At 35.7% G+C, this 17,945-nt stretch overlaps 1 protein-coding gene across 24 annotated transcripts in view; it reads right to left on the bottom strand.

Annotated features, from left to right (window-relative positions):
• The window catches only part of CDH12 (cadherin 12), a 568,098-nt gene that overhangs the window by 136,061 nt on the left and 414,092 nt on the right, over nucleotides 1-17,945 (bottom strand). Inside the window, exon 2 of one of the 24 annotated variants that reach the window (XM_083824864.1) lies at nucleotides 242-348. The exons of the other annotated variants lie outside the window; for them this stretch is intronic. The gene's annotated coding sequence lies outside the window, so the exon portion shown is untranslated. The remainder of the gene's footprint in view (nucleotides 1-241; nucleotides 349-17,945) is intronic. 24 annotated transcript variants of the gene reach the window in all.

The following is a 17,945-nucleotide window of genomic DNA, read 5'->3' as shown; positions in this document are numbered from 1 at the left end:
GAAAAACAAATTTCCTCCTGGAATTGCTCTTTTGAGAAGGCAGTGACCTGTACAAGGGACAGTGAAGAGGAGCTGGGGAGTAATATTCACTTCCATACCACAACTGGACCTTGGAGGAGAAATCTGTCTTCAACCAAGTACCCATAAACACTTATAACCATAGTAGTCATGAAGCCAATTATCTCCTACTGTTAAGCAGTCCCCAAAACAGAAAACTGAGGTTACAGGTTAGCTGACTTACATAGCCATAGCTGTTCCAAAGATATTGTGCTCCTGGACATGCACAAAGAGAATCTCTAACCTGACTCTGTCTCCCTGACTCAGCAAAATGTCCAGACGCCGCTCCTCCTGAAAGTCAAAGGCATAACTTAGTGCTCAGAAGCACATCATCGATAAGACTCCCTGAATTCGGTTTACACTACTTTAGGCAGCCACAGTTTTATGACATGCAGACACGGAGACATGGAAGGACACAGATCACCCTATAGACTCCTGTTGCACTACCCAGTGGTCCACCTATCCTGAAATCTTTCTTGTGTGCATACCCAAAAGATAATAATAATAATTAATAAGAATCACTGATGAAAAATACACAAACTGCAAGTGTCCTCAACAGAAGCTCTGTCATCAACCAAAAATAAATGGTTCCTGTAGTTTGAAAACAAAAAGAAAGACTAGAGCTGTAGGGTCTCTTCCTTGTCAGATAAAGACATTCTTGGAAACATATGCCAAAAGAGTATCAGTTTAAGTCCATTGCATTTGGAGAGGTCAAAGATTCTAAACCGATTATACAAGCTTATGCTTAATTTGACATTGATTGGAACTTTAAGTAGCAAATAAATCTTCTGCTGTTTCATTTTTTATTTATTTCAGTATGCTCTTCAGTTCCAAGCTGATCATGGGTGGGGGGAGGTCTAGAGAAAAGGCCTATTAAATTCTGTTGGTGCTGATTAAGCTTTCTTCTTTTTGATCTTAAAACATTTTTTGATTTATTTTTTTTTTCTTCACTGACTGTATTGCAAATGAATATAAAAACTCTCTTCCTCATGTATTTAAATTTAATGCTATGTTAAATAAAAAAAAAGCGTTCTGCAAATTACACTTGTTGTAACGCACTGTCAGTTAAGGTGTCTCTTTTTGTTTGATAATGACACTTTAGAGCAGGTGGGGAATGACAGAGTAAAAAGAATCTGCCTTAGTCTGTCTATCACTGTGACAAGGCACACTATCATAAGCTATGTGACCACTTCTTTTTTCTGAATAGGAAAAAAAAAATCATCTTAGATTTTATAATAGAGGTAAAAATATACATATATTAGAGGGATAATTTTCAGACATTTAAAGGCATAGAATTTTATGAGTGGAACAGAATATCTTCTGAATTTTTAATCTCCTTGTCTTAATTTTACCTTGGCCCAAAAAATGCAGACAAGCAAACACACTATAACATAAAATAAAGTGCAAAGTAATCTAGCAGTCATGAATCAATAATGCTTAATGTGTAAGAGATACAGCAATGGATGGTACAGCAGAGAAGCTGTAAGACTTCTCTGTACCCAGTGCACAGATGTCTCAATTCTAAGAATGCACAATCAAGTTCTAGCTGCAAAAGTTCCTCAGGAAAAAAAAAAAAAAAAAAAAATTAAAAAACTCTATTAATGAAATCACATTTTCACACAGTGACTGTTGAATTTCCTTAGGTTTCAGAAGCGTAAGAGAAGGTTGTGTTGTACTTTTTCAACATGTTCTTTTATGTTGCTGAAACATTCAAAATGGTTTCAGGTTGAATGTTATTTGGGCATGAAACTGTATCATGGTGTGCATTTGCTACAGTGCTTGAATCAAACTTCCTGCAACTCTGAGGTCTAGGTATAATTCAATCTAATCTAAATAATATGTACTTTTTATAAATACTTTTTATAAATAATCTACTTTTTTTTTTTTTTTTGAACTACTGGCTGAAGCTGGTTTCTAGTCTAATCAACTTGCATTCTTTGTCTCTGGGACCAACAAAAAATCTAGTAAATACAGTATTGGAAGAGATTAGTGAAAAGCAGAGTAGCAATTTATGAAATTTTGTGGCCTGAATGTAGTAAGTATGTTCAACAAAGATAAAAGAGAATGCAATTAATGAAGAGATGCTACAGAAAGAGGAACAGAAACACAGTTTTGAAGTAGCTGATTTGATGTAGTGATTCTGGAGGAAGGAATGAAAGTGCTTAAGAAGTACGTGTTTTGCTGGCCTATGTGCACACCATCTCCTGCACCATGGTGTCAGCACTTCAGCCTCACACCATTTCCTATGCAGAACAATGACTAAAATCAGTGGTGGAAGTAGAGGTATTCCAGAAGAGGGAGAAGGCCTCCTTGGAAAAAAATAAAAATAAAACGTATTAACTTCAAGCTTCCTTAGAATCAGAAAAAAAATTATGGCTATAGCTGTCAGACATATGAGTTTTATTTCCAGTTTTGGAGTATTAGAAATAATAAGAATGGGGTCAAATCTGCTATTCTTTACCTAACTATACTTATAGGATAAAATTTAGTCCTCCAAGAACCAGTCATTTCAATAGACGTATATGAGGTGGTATTGATGATATTAAAGCATAGTAAGTTAGAGAGTATAATAAATAGAACAAGTAAATCAGTATATTACAGAAAAGTGACATACCGCATAGTTTGCATTTTCATCTAGCTTGACTTAACTGAAAAATTGTTGGAAGTTTTGCAAACATAAGAAAATTTCTCTCTTAGTATTTTCATTAATCAATCTCTGGATCGGATAAAAGTAGGTTCTTAAGGCATAGGTAAAGTATCAGACAGAATTTGTTCTTCAAGCTTGGATTATTTAAAACAAGCAGTGTTTATACAGCTCTATGCAGAATTAATCAAACCACAGAAATCCTGTATGTGTCGTAAGCTACTGGTACATTTGTATTTCACATATCATTAACTGCACTGTGTAAGAATATTGTAATATTGCTATGCCTTCTTTTTAATAAAAATTTCACACCTCTGTACCAACAAGCAAAAGAAAAATATCTTCTACAGCTCAAGCCTAAATCATTTCTGCTCAAATGGAGCAATTTAATCATAAATCTGAATGTGGACTGTTTCTACTGGATTGTCCCATTGCAATTAGATAAAAAAATGTGTTGAGTTTACAAGTGGTTGTCTTCTAGATATAGCATTTACTTGCAAGATTTACTCATTTTTTAATGGATAAAGAAAAATATTCATAAGAATCAATCAGTGGAGTATACAGTCCAGTATTCTGAACTAAAGAAATTAAAGAGCTGTGTAGTTTGGAACAGAAATGATTGCATGGCTATGGTAACATATCAGTTATCTGTAACTGTGGCCCTACTTATGTTTTATACTGATGAGATGAAACAATAGCCACCTCTGCTGTTGCTGCGTGGGGAAGGAGGTGAAGCACACACAGAGTCATCTTACCCCAGAGAGAGAGGGCAACGAGATTATTGCTGCAGAGACTTTGAAGAGGGAAAAAGGAGGCAGCAGGTTAGAGGAGCTGTGTCTGGGTGGGTTTCCATTCCATCTCTTTTCTGATAGAGCTGCTCAGTGAAATAACAGAGGTGTTAATTTGTTTCTAATCCTTCCGCACATGGTTCTCACAGAAGTCCTGGGGAAAATAATTTACAAGAGCAAAATCTCTCCAGGCTCCAGAGAAACATAAATGTGTCTATAAAGGTTAAATCTGGGCCTTGAGGAAGTCAATGGCAAAACTCCCATTGTCTCCAATATAATTCAATAACAATTAGGGCCTTGTGAGTACTAGCAGAGTACTCTCCCACACAGTACCAGCAGGGTACTCTCCTGCAGAGTGAGAGTAAACATTTCTTTCATTTCAATTCACATACTTAGGTAAGTTTTCTTTCCACTTTTAAGTTTTAACAAAGCAAAGATGTCAAAATGTAAACAAGAAAAATTTTTTCTTGCATGGAAATCATTCACCACATACATATGTATGTATATATGTATATATATACATATATACACATATATATATATATGATTTTCCAGAATCTCAAATAATACTCTGATTACTTCAAGATTCAAGAGGTGGGCTAAACTCAACCAAATAATGTTTTTTGCAGTTTTAAAAATAAGCCTTCAATTAGACAAATTACTGTGAAATCCTTCTACTGGTGCAGGCATTACTTATTATGTGACAGGGGTTTTATCTATTTATTAATGTTCACAGAAGTAAGGCTCCATTCACTGATAAATGTTGCAGCTATTGACAGCTAAATTCACCTGGATTCACAGTAGCTGATGATCATAATCAAGGAAGTAATTTTCAAAAAAGGAAGCATTTTTTAGCAATTTCCCTAAAACATATTCTTTTGGCATGACAGATAATTTGCACATGCCCTTTTTGAATGTAAGAACAGGCTTGGATTTTAAATAATAATAAATTTATTGGCTGTAGACCTCCTAGGCATCAAACATCATCTATTTCCTTTGCAGTCTGTCTGTATGTTTTCATGGATTTGCAACATAATTGTCAAGTTCATCATCTTATGACACTTGCTCCAAATTTAGAAACCAGGATAGAGAAACATGTTTGTCCCTCTCTAAAAAGACAGTGTAAACACTTATGACTAATGATAAAGACGACATTTCTATTTTGTTATGACAAAAAATATTTTCATTCACTGAATAACACAGAATCTCTGCTGTGAATAAGTCACTTTAAGAAACATAATCCAGCGAAAGTCGATGAATTTTAACTATACATGAAAGGCATACTTATGGAAACTACAAGTTCATTAGTAAGATCACAGAACAATGCTATCTATCCAGAATTAGATCAGTTAATCCTAAACTAATTAGCATCTGTTTGTTAATGAAGCTCTTATTCTAGCAATATTTGCACCATAAATTGAACTGGATTTAACAATAAAGGATAATGCAGTCTAATTTACATAGGACAATAAATCAATTACTTCAGGAATCCAATTCATTCAGGAACATAAGGTACAAACAGAGTGCTTTTGCTTAAACCAAATCAAAGAATGAACAGGTAATTACACTTATTGACTAATGAATTTGTCAAAAATGAGCAAGCCACAAAACAGGAGTTATTTTTGTTAATCATCTTTTTAAAGAGAGTACTTTACTTTAGATATAAAAACTACTGAATCTGTAGAAAGATAGTGTTTCTAATTCTAGAAAAATAATAATTATTATTAAAATACTTATTTTCAGTGTAAAATGAGTTATTACAAAATCTCATTTCTTTCAAGGATATCTGAAGGTGATTTATCTTCCACAGCCATGTATTGTATAGATTCAGTGCAGTGAAAACTGCCTTATGAGAGTGGTCTCACTATGCAGATATTGCGTTATGCAAACAGAGCACTAGGACAAGGTATATTTTGCAGTCTCACTCAGAAGACAAGTTCTACTTTCTGGACAATGATCAGAGCACGTGAATATGAAGAACACAGCATGTGAATATATGAACATAGCATATACAGCCTCTGCAAACACAGTGTGCAAGCCACCTGTGGGAAGACATGCAAGGCTGTGCTCTGTAGTGTTGCACTTTATTTATGTATAGGGGATAACAAGTAACTGCCAAAACCCATATCCACAGCAGGGCATGTCTATTTGTACCAGCCACCAGTCCCATAGAGCTTGTTCCATTAAAAGAACAATGGGGAGTTTGACTCAATAAGAACAGGAAAAGAAAAAGGCTTTGTGCAGAGCTTCCCATTCCTACTCTCACCTTCCACACTTGCACAGGGAAACAGCTATCCTTGTTGAGCTGCTACGAGATCCAATTTAGAGCTACATCTTTTACTCTAAAACTAGGTCTTTTGAGAGACTGGCTTAGGGGTATGAAAAGAATAAGGCATTCACTTATAGTGGACCTTTTTAAGCTTTCAGAATAGATTCATCCCTCGCTGGCATCCAGCTGGCATTGTTTTGAGTGCTGCAAAATATGCTTGAAAAATCATCCAGAACAGACAAAGGAAAATATTTAAGCAAAAACAAGCTTTTGATTTACTATACGTGTGCCCTAAAAGTGCATATTTTTCATTTTAATGATATATTTACACAAAGCATGAATTGGTGTTGTGGGATGCTAAACACCTGTCACAGAATGAAATTTCTTGCAATGAAATCATGAATGTTTCCCAGCACACTTACAATCTTTTCAGGATGACTTTTTTTTTTTTTTTAAGAATTCAATTGAATACTAAATTTGCTATAAATATATATATATATTTTAAAAAGGACAGAAACAGTGACACACCCCTGCTAAAGATTTTGAAATTCATAAATGCATCAAGATTTCTTTGCTAATTTGTTCATTAACTTAATGACCCACTTAGACTGATGTTAGCCGTCATAATTAATAAGGCTTTATGACGCTGATCTCCCATAAGATAAAAATAAGATTAGTTTGTTTTAACCAATACTTCGACATATTGAGGTTTTCATTACTGGAACAGCTGGTACCTGGAGAAACAGTAATTTACTTTCTTTTAAATTTGATACACCAGCTGCAGCTAGTAGTGGTGTAGCCCTTCTGACTTCCTGTAGCGTCTATTTTGTAGTCAGCTGTGCTAATACTATGGACCTCAGGTGAAAATGTTGGGACTGATGTGACTCGATTATTAACAGCCCTGTGGATCTGACCATGGAATATGGCATTCCTTGGGATTTTTCTTTTTTAGAAAAAACTCTGACCTGGTAAAGCAGAGATAGTAAACTAAAGATAAATGTTGATCAGCAGATGAGTAGGTGTTCCAGCCAGGCTGGACTGTACAAAGCACAAATAAGAAAAAGATGCATGCCTATCTACAGACAGGTTACAAAGACGCAGTTACCCATCTCAGCTGGAGGATACTTCTCCCCGTCACTGCAATGCAATGCTCTAACACACACCCCTCCTCAGCACAACCACACAGACACACCAGAACCACTGAGGGAAGGTTGTAAGGTACTGCCAGATGACTTCCCAAAAGTGCAAATAAACCTTTGTACTCCCAGCATTACTAAGTTTTGTGGACTGACACTTCTGCTACAGCTACCTTTCTCCCACAGGAGAAGGAAACGTGCCATGCCACACCAGGGCAGCAGATACCAGCCCTTTCTCTACTTGGTCCATGAAAACTCCTACATTCCCTTGCTGAGCAGTACTGCCTGCTGTGAAAAGAATAAAAAGTACTTTCCCTGTGAACAAGCAAAGCAATAATCTAGTCACGGCAATAGCAAATTAGCAACACATATCAGCGCTGTGGGGTGTATATAGGATTTGAGTAACAACTCTATGCCTGTCCTGGAGGTATTACAGACTTTGAAACTGGAAAGTTAATGATACGCTGATTCTACAAAACCATGTTCGTAGAAGAGCTGCAGATGATAACTCTACATTAATTTACTCAGGGCATTATCATACCTACTTAGAGGAAAGGAAACCCAGACAAAGAAATAAAAGGGTAGAAAGTAACTCAACAGTACAATTTGTAAACAGCATTCAGTCAATGTAGTGAGTTTAATGGCAACACTCTATCTTTTAGCTGTCTTGCAGCACAACAGCAGCTGCAGATGAGCATTACATTTGTTTATCATTTAAGCCACAGAACCTCAAACACAGATCATGGAAGTGAATCAGAATCATCTCACTTTATAAACTAGGAACACCTAAGAAATGGTCGATCCCAGTAACTCCAGCTGATGCTGAAGAAGAGCAGCTGATGATCTCGACAGAAAACACCACTAAAGCAAAGCTGACCTCCCTCCATATGAAACTGGGTCAGTTCAATGAAGGTTTAAGGATGAAAACACTAAAGGTCAAGACATAGGAATCAGAGCACGTATGAGAAGAAAATCTGGATTATTTATCAGTGCAAAAGTAAATAATCAAATGAAGCTCCCCCAGCTGCTGGTTTTAAACACAAGCATACATCCACTTGTTTTCCATATGCCCATTTTAGAATCATTCTTTTCTTGGTGAGACAGGGAGGATTAAAAAAAAAAAATTAAACATGTAAATCATATACATTACTAATGGATGTTGCAAAACAGCTAGCAAATGTTTCCAAAAGAAAGGGCAAATGAATTTTACATAGCCAAGTATTTAAAAAAAAAAATGCATTTTATGAGAATCTTGAAGGAAAAAAACAGATGGAATTTCAGGTGGCATTCTACATACAAGATTTATCTATAACAGGTATTGAATAATGTACGCACCCTTTCTCATCTCTTTCATATATAAAATGTTTTGAAATATTAATTTTTTTTTAGTTTAGACAAAATTATAGTGAATATTTTCATGATCATGTATTCAGGAGAAAGTACTGGCCTTTACAGGAATAAATACACTGTTAAGAGTTTAAACCAATGTTTAGAAAATTACTTCTTGTTCACTCCTTTAACCCTTCTTTCATACCAAAATTTTTCTCTTGAATAATTCATTCTTGAGTTACAATTTTCTCAATTTCTTTCCTCTTTAAAAAATTTTAACTGGATAGTGAAAAATCTATTTAAATAGACCATATTTCATAAACCAAATGCATTAACAAATAGTTTTTAATTTCTATCATGAGTCTTTTAACTTTACATTGCCTATCTCATGCCTTGCCTTATCAATCACTTAGGTTAGGATCACCTCAAAATCTATTAATGTAAATGGAAATCTCTCAGTGACTTCAACTGAAATTCAATTTGTCATCATTCTGCTTGTTCTTTATAATTTATTTATTTTTTCACACTGGAGCAAGTGATGGCTGAATGTGTTTCAGTGAAGACAGTTAAAAACAACAACAAAAAAGTTGTATGGGAGAACGCAACTTTTATTCAGGCATTATTTTGTAATTGTAATGCTCCTGTAGGCCTCACATGTTTTTTTGTGCGTATACATATATACACATAGTGATACGCTACACTCTATGAATATAATTTGGAGGTTATTTGTTTAAAAGATGATTAACAACACAGCAGGCCATACGCAATTGAAATTTTTGCTCAGACATTTCTCTCTTTTGCTTCCACTCCTTGGTAGCTCATTTCTTCTATTTCTATAATCTCTCTGCCCTGCTTTTGTGCTAACTATGTAAAGACTTATTTTCTAGCACTTAGACTTTTCAATGGTTGTAGACTATGAGAGGTATGCATAACAAGCATAACAATGTGGCATATTTATGCCATGTAAGTAGTATAAATATAAATCTTGATATAAGTATCACAAAGAGCTACTCCAAAAGTGAGATCATCCTCTCATACTTCACACTACCATTCTGCATAATTTCTTCCTTGGTTTTGGACACCTGACTGCATAAGTCACTTCTGCTCTTCCTATAAGAACTGGAAAAATTAATTAAAGTTTAGGGAAAGAAGGCTGACTAAACATGGCGGCACTCACTCAGTCTTGGGTAGTTTCTCCATATCTTGTATTGATTAGCTTGGGGACACGAGTTAAATCTATGTTACCAAGTAAATTGAATCTGTAAGAGTGGATCTGTAGAATGCACCAGCTGATACTGAGGAACCAGCGCCCACACAAAATGTATCTCAAATATTTTTGCTTCACACAAGATCTTGTCTGGTTGGATGGACTAAGTGGCAATTCATGTAGTTCATCCTCAGCTTATTTTTATCCAGAAGTTATCTAGTTTGTACCAAGATGTGTCTTAATTTGAACAAAAGTGCAGTAAGTCTGAATGATCAAGAGATTTATTTCAAAGGTTTACTTTAGTTTGGAGCAAAAATGCTCATGGAAATTCACCAGCCATCAGCTAATGCACAAATGCCAGAATTCTGAAACATGATCAGGGCTTCAGTAGGTAAGAAAGATAATATTCATCTTTTTATTTTGAGAGACTCAGAAGTATTTTTTTTAAAGAAAGGTCCTATTTATTTTTGGACAAAGATCAAAATGAAAGTGGGCTTTAGTTTATGTTTGTATTGTAAACTAAGAAAATTCTCTTTGTGTAGAGATTTACAACTCTTCCCGTCTGGTTATAAAATTAGTGGTGGCATAACATGAAGTAACATGGAATTTAACATGAAAAAATGAAATTTTACTTTTAAACCCCTGACTCTGAAGATCATTTTTCTGAAAAGCGTTAACATTAATAAAGTCAAAATGTGTAGGATATTAGCAACATTTAGACAAATGCCATTGTTATCTTTCTTTGTAGACAGTCTTAGGCTCTTGTTCAGCCTGTCCTATAGTTTATAACACCCCTGAATATTAAGACTGTAAGTGACCTGCAGCTATTTAAACACATGACCATGTTATAACCTCAATGTCTTTGCAAAGTCCTTCTGTAATTTTACTTGTATTTATCCATTTTACTTACTTTTTTTTTCCTGAAGTTTGAGCTATGTTGCTAGACAGTAACACTGGAGATAAACTACTGAAGCAAGTAACTTCTGCATATTCATCTAACTCATAGCATGCCAGCTATCCATCAGTAACAAGCATAACAATAGAGCCCATACAAATGCACAGAATGAAAGAATCCTTGCATTCTATCTTGTAGATATTGGGGAGAGTGCTAGCAGGATTTTTTTTCCCTTTAGTGTAAACAAATTTAATCTCTGAGGTACACCAAATGTGTTCAGATTCAGTACATATTTCTTGTTATCTTATTTTGTCTATAGGAAAAGTAATGCCTATTTACTTAGTCAAAAGTAAAGGCTATTTACTTACACCATTATTTTTTACAAATTTTTAACTACTGATACTTGGAGATAATTAAGAAAATGAGCAGCTTGTCAGAATTATTTAATACACTGAGGAAATCATTCCTTCTGAATCATTTTCTGGAGCTGGGCTCCCCAAAGAAACAAGTTAAAAATCTATTCCAAGAACAGAAGTAAAGAAGCATAAAGCAGAAAAGCAAATGGAGTATTACGAGTTTAACAGCACAATACTTTTTGTTGCCTGTTTTCTCTGTTATTCAAATAATTTTGTCATCTATTCTGATGATCCATGAATGCGGTAAGCTAGCAAGGAATTGACAGCATTGCCCTTTTCTCCCCTTCCCTTTTTCCCTTGAGCTTACTTCACCTTGCAGTTACAAATTTGACATTATTAATGTCAAGACTAGGAATGGACTTGGAAGCTAAGTATTTAATCTAAAGAGCACTGCGGTGGCTGGATGTAGAGAAATTTAATCAGTAATCCTTTATTTCATTTCCAGGTAGGCAGATCTGCCTGGCGCTCGGTTACTGTGTTGTTCAGTGTAGACAGAACTCCATACTTATCAATTCAGACAGTATCAGACTGTAGACTGTTATTTATTAAAAAAAAAAAAAAAGGAAAAATAAAATAAAATCAGAAGGATTTTACCCTTATTGTGTCTAAGGTTTCAATATTATTTTGATAATTACTCTGGTAGTTCAGTCTTTGCTTCAATCCCCTACTTATGGAAGGGAACTAATACTTTCTTGCCTCACAGAGCTGCTGCAAGGATAATCATTGCAATGTTCAGATGCCTTAGTGATGAGGCCCATAAAAACACCACTCTGAATTACAGTATTTTATAGAGATGGGAATAAGTATAGAGGACAGAACAACCCGTTTTGAATAGGATCAATTACAGATTCTTAAGAAAAGGAAAAAAAAAAAAAAGTTCCTCCAAAACAAAAGAATAAGTTACACATTTACTTATTTTCTAGTTGATATATCTAATCTTTCTACATTGGGTAACAAAAGTATGCTATAGTTGCTACCAGGCTCATGAAAATTTTGCACTCAGTGTGCCAAAGGAGGTGTGATGTTGTAAGGGCAATTCAGACCCAGGCCTAGGCCTACGTAACTTCCAGACATGGCAAATGAAGTGTTGCAATGAACATGTCAAAAGGGTAAATAAAGTAAGCCAATCTTCTTTGTATCTCATATAAAAGAAGAACTTACTTTTGGTTCTGTGTTTTGCTATACAGAAAAGCCAGAATTATTGCTTTTAACATAGGTAACATCTGTGTCATTGCCCTTTAACTTTCAGATGATACAGAATTACTCTATCAGCATAGAAATTACTCAAAAGAAGTAAATACTGTACTTTTTAAAAAATGCCACAGTAACACATACCTTTACTGAAAAGACGTTCTCTGCAAAACTGGTCTGTGTTTCAAGGTTTCAGCATCTTTATTACAGTTCTTAAAGTTCACAAATGCTTTCTGCCAGAATTCATTAGGCTTATGTGTGAATATTCCGATTCCGCAAACACTCATCGATTTTCTTCTTGGACTCTACTACTGGCATCAATTAGGGTTAAACTAGAAGCAGTTACCTGCTGGTGGGATGATACAGCTGGATTTGACAAGCAGGAGCTATTAAATGGCCTATATTATAGTGCTGAAGAAGTACTTTAAGATTGTAGGAGATAAACATTGCACTAATAACTTAAATGAGAATTTTTTCTTGGCTTGCACTTTGCCAGTTTATGCTTCAGTTCTCACAACAAGAAAAACATAGAGCGATTAGACTGCTCTGTACCGCATTTTTTTATAGTAATCCTTAATTCAAATAAGTTACAATGGCTAAATATCTATAGGATTTTTTTTTTTTTTGTCAACAAAATAACTCAAGTTAACTCTCCAAATCTGTATTTTGACACCCCAAAGAAAATGACATTGGTTTCTGTATTACAAAATACTGAAAAACTATACTGTCTTCAACAGAGTAATTCTACATCAACACCAAGAAACAAAGTAAGGAAATACTTAATAAGCTTAGTGATTAACAACTTACTTGGACAGCACTGCTGAAATGTGAAGACACCAGAAAAACAGGAACAGAGCAACCTCTGCTGAACAGCACAGTGTCATCCCCAGGGAATATTGTTTACTCACATGGTCACAGGGAGAAAAGGTTTTACTAATTACAACACATTTATTGACATTATCCTCTGAAATACTGGAACAGAAAATTCTCTCTCATCTTGCCTCACCTTAAGCTTCTTTAAAGGACAAGTAGAACTGATGACTAGAAAAACACTTCTGAAGACTCTGAGAAGTACAGAAAAACCAAAAGCCTTGTGTGCACTTTCCTGACAGGCCTAAATTCCTATTCAACGTGTACATAAATATCTGCTCTGCTTAAACTTATGTGGTTATTCATTCTGTATATAAAGACTGTATCCAAACATACACAGAACTCTGAAGGTTTTTAAATTTGCAAGGTAAACAAGGACTTCATCCACATAAGAGAAGCAGAAGGTATAACAAAAGCTCACTTTAATTTACTTTTGGCTTTTCAGCGTTTCAGGCTGCCGGATTAACGTATAATGATTTCAATTCTTATCCACTTTAGAAGGTCATTTCAGTTTCATGAAACAGATAGCAAAATATTTTAAATGACCTACTTCATTTTCTAAAAATAGCATACGATTTGCATAAAAAGGTAAAACCATCACAGTGAGAAGACATGGGAACATATGTGCTTTGTATCTATCTGTCTTCTGCAACTATGTTTGAGTTTGGGCTTGAGTGCAGGTACTTCTGCAGTTCAAGGACTCTCACATTTGTGCTGCATGTAGATGAGCTTGCTTGGGATGTTTCATTGCACCTGATCGGGCGGGTCCCCTCCCAGGCCCAAGCTGGCCTGACCAAAGATTGTGCTGGTCCCCTCTCACCTAGAGGCAGAGAAAGAACCATAGGGGCAATGTGGAAAACAGGGTGTGCAGATGCAGCACAAGCTCAGTCCCTGAGCTAACAGTAAGTACGGCTGCAGTCATGCATAGTATCGGTGTCCAGCCCGTAGGCCAAGTTTATCACTAATGGATCCTCTGAGGGGCTTGCAGGGTGCCTTCAGGAGACTCAGCGAGCTTTTTAAGGAAGATCCTCACCCAACTTCATGGACCAGAAAACTACAGAAACAGTTAGAGTGAAACAGTAGGTAGAATGAGAGCTACTACCTACAGATATTCACGCCAAGAATGAATATTTGCAACACTTTCACAAAACACTTGCTAGTTGGACATTTTTCTCAACATCCCATTAGATGTTGACCTGCACTATCATTTTAAACCTCCCAATCTAATATTACTGCTAATAGATCCACATTTACAAAACAGCCAGTACATTACCATGTGAAGTACTGCAGATGTTTGTTTTATATGTATATGTAGTTTATATTTTTCACAAAAAAATAATAATGAGTAAATATATTTTTCTGTTTAGAACTTAATCATTCCTTGATCATATCCCTGCTCAACAAACCGTCCAAAGGACTTTCAACAAAGTTAAAGGAGTCACTTTTGTGGACAAGACCAATATAACTGAGTTCTTTCCCAGGTGATGAAGAGCTTCTGTCGTGATCAGTTATCACACCAGTATTTTCTGCAATGCTGCACTGTGTGTCTTCAACCCAGAATTGTGCCTCTGGCAAAGGTGAAAAGTGGGTACCTGCAGAAAAGTACAAGACTGCAGCAAGAACAGTTCACATCAATACCTTCAACTCTCCAATTGTTTGTGGAGATACTGTTGGTGACTCTGTAGTTACTAGTCTTCATCAGGCTGTTCATGAACTCCTTCACTCATCTTACAGACATGAACGATTCTTATACGCACTACACCCTTTGGCAAGGAGCTCCCAGTTTTGGATTTACACATTGTGTGAAGAATGACTGCCTTTTCATTGCTGTTAATGTGCTTCATCTGATGGCCCCCATCTCGCACTGGTGAAGGGGGTTTCCTCCCTGTCAGCCTCACTGCTTTGTTCTAGATATTATGGAGACCTATTGTATCTCCTCTCTTTGTCTCTTCTTCCAGGCAAAGGTATCCCATCTTAGTCATTCCTCGCTAAGGACTCAGTCCAAATGTACTGATCCTCTTTGTATCCTTCTCTGTTCCTTTCCCAGTTCTTTGGGACACATATTCTCTTTGAGACCACAGATAAACAATTTGCCCAACGCTGTAGTTAAGGGTTCACCAGAGATCCAGATGCAAAGCTGTCTAATGACAGTTATTTTCTTCTGCTGCTGCTAAGAATTCTTAACATCCTGTTTGCTTTTTGGCAGTCACTGCACACTGAGCAAACAAGCATACAAGTATTATAAAACAAGATCTCATTTGAGTGAGATTATTGTTGCCTCAGAGCACAACATTTTGTTAATTAAGTTGGATTATTACCTTCCCCCAGTATGTATCACTTTATATCAGATTTCATCTATTATTTTAATCCTCAGCTTAATAAGGTATTTTTTCTCATTCTTACTATTTAGCCTTTGTCATTTCTATCTCAAACAATTTAGCATCACCAGCGAACATTGTCACCTGGATACTTACACCTTTTTTCAGATCATTTACCAACATGTTAAACAACCAGTTTGGTCCCAGCTTAGATCCTTACTGATAATTAATATAACCCTAATACTGCCCAAGATGAAAAGCAGTTATATTTTTTTTCAGTGACCAGTTAAATATTTTCATGACAATATAGGTGAATAATACATCTGTCACTGAAAATCTGTTTTTAACTCCAGCTTGTATGTTCAGGGACTGACAGCTAAAAAAGTGCAATGTACTGGCATAGGAACCTAGAAGAAACCCAGAGGAAGAAAAATTGTATGTTTTAACAAGCTGAAGGAAAATATTAGTGCAGCAAGAGACTACCATGCATCCTGCAATGTTATGTACTGGGTGTCCTTTGCAATCCTGCTTTCCTGCTGTAGGGGCAGGAGTCCCACCAGTCCTAAAAGGACCAAGATCTTGATGGCCTCCATTACTGTCTATCTAAAGCTTTATGGTTACAATTTCTGATTTTGTATAAATTCTTTTTTGCCATCTTACTTCAGGAATATTTCTTTACATATTATTCCATCTATTCTAGTTAAACCTGGTTTTCTCCTGTTAAAATTTTGTCAATACAGCAAGAATCAACAGGTTTGTTTTTTTCTTCCATGCACTTTTGAAATGAAATCTTCTCCAGAAGAAAATGAATTTCAAACTGGTGACTAATAAATAAAACCCTATTATGTTTACTTTCAGCCTGTGTAAATGCTGGTAGACATTTTCTTCACTTATTATTATGTCTTAATATGCTTATGTCCCAGCATCAGGAGCTGGGAGGAGACAGACCCAGGACAGCTGACCCAAACTGGCCAAAGGGGCATTCCATACCATCTGACGTCATGCTGAACAATTAATATAGGGGGGGCTGGCCGGGGTGGAGGGAGGGACCTCTGCTTAAGGATGGGGTGGGCATCGATCAGCGAGTGGTGAGCAATTGCATTGTGCATCACTTGTTTTGTACATATTATTATTATTATTGTTATTAATATTATTATATCCTAATAAACTGTCTTTATCTCAACCCACAAGCTTTTACTTTTTTTTTTTTTTCCAACTCTCTCCCCAGTCCTATGTGAGGGGGAAGGTGAGTGAATGGCTGTGTGGTGCTTAGCTGACAGCCAGGTTAAACCACAACAATCTTGTACCCCTAGAAACAGCATAATCCCCGTTTTGCAAATGACTCTACAACATTATTGGGTTATTTGGTGCTTTATATTCTATATTTAGAATAAGTATATGTTCAGAAACAAGGGACATTAGAGAGAGACCTATGCAATGGTGTTCCTATAAAAATATTTTGTGTCCTACTACTAGGACACGCAAACCATATTTTTATGTATTAGTCTTTCTCCAGATTTTGTCTTGTCACATTCCCTTTTTTTTTTTTTTTGACTTTTCATTCATATTGTTTTATTTGCAGTTGATTTTCCAGGTGGAAAAAATGTAATCTGAACTGTTTTACTTATAAATTAATGTAGAGCAAAGACAAGGAACATTTATGGAAGTAGTCCCTTTTGTTAGACTTCTGCCAACGTATATGGAAACAGTAAGCAAGCTTTTGGGTACAAAAGGCTTACTTCAAATCAGAACAGAAGCTGCAGAGTTCACAGTTACCTAAAAGTTGGGTTCCTACTCAGAGTTTAATTGGATATGCAACAGACCCTCTGTAAGGCACAAAGCAATTGTGTATTTTGCAGCAGAGTGGATGTCAGGCTCAGGGAGACAGCAAGAAGGATTAGGGGGTGGTTGTCTCTAGAGGGAGAAGAGAGACAGGTTGTTTACAGCTTCTGCAACGTGCAGGTGGGTGAGGGAGTGGGAAACTGTACATGCCATAAGACCTGTTCCCAGTCCACTGATTTTTATATCAGATAAGAGTTACAAATTGTGGTTTGATATATGTACTTCAGAAGCACAGGGGGTTTTGTACCTTAGGACTTCTGCTGTGAAAAGAGTTTTGGGGCCCTGACTCACAAACTGTGCTAGACATGACTGCAGCACCTGACAAGACTGTCAATCCCAGTCATTTTAATTTCTAACTTGTACATATGGATATTAACTTTTGTGGCTGAAAAATGTGTAATCTTGCTCATTTGCTTCTCCTATAGGCTGGTGCTGAACACCTCTTTAGAAAAATTTTCTTTCTTTTTCTTTAAAATTATGCCTAGTTAATATTTAATTGAAAACATTTGCTAGGAAATATTTTGGTTTCAGCATTTTATTAGAAAAAAATGAATTTAGGTTTGAATTGTGTTAATAAAATATATTTATACTCATACATTATTTTTGAATTTCAATGGTGATTTTTCATGGTGTTTTCATGAATTGTAAATTATTCTGTGTATTATATTAAAGCAAAGAATTTTAATTATGGAAATATTCACCTTCACATTTTAACACCTATTTTTATATCTTAAGTGGAATTACAAAATAAATTTTATAAATCTATATTTCTGAAACTTGTTCACATTTTCTTTTTAAATATTGTTTCTATACCAAATCGGCACCCCCCCTCACAAAACAAGCAAAAGAAGCAAAAATGTCTACACTTTGAAAAATGAACCTCTCATTATGAAATCATGACTTTTAAACTAGAACCCCTATCATCTAGCAATTCTTTCATTAGTATTTCAATTCAATTTTCCTATGAAGAATTTACATTTTTG

This window comes from Anser anser (genome assembly GCF_964211835.1).
Source record: "Anser anser genome assembly, chromosome: 2".
Taxonomy (NCBI): domain Eukaryota; kingdom Metazoa; phylum Chordata; class Aves; order Anseriformes; family Anatidae; genus Anser; species Anser anser.
Note: the sequence above shows the minus strand (reverse complement) of the source record. Positions and strands in the feature narration are given on the sequence as shown.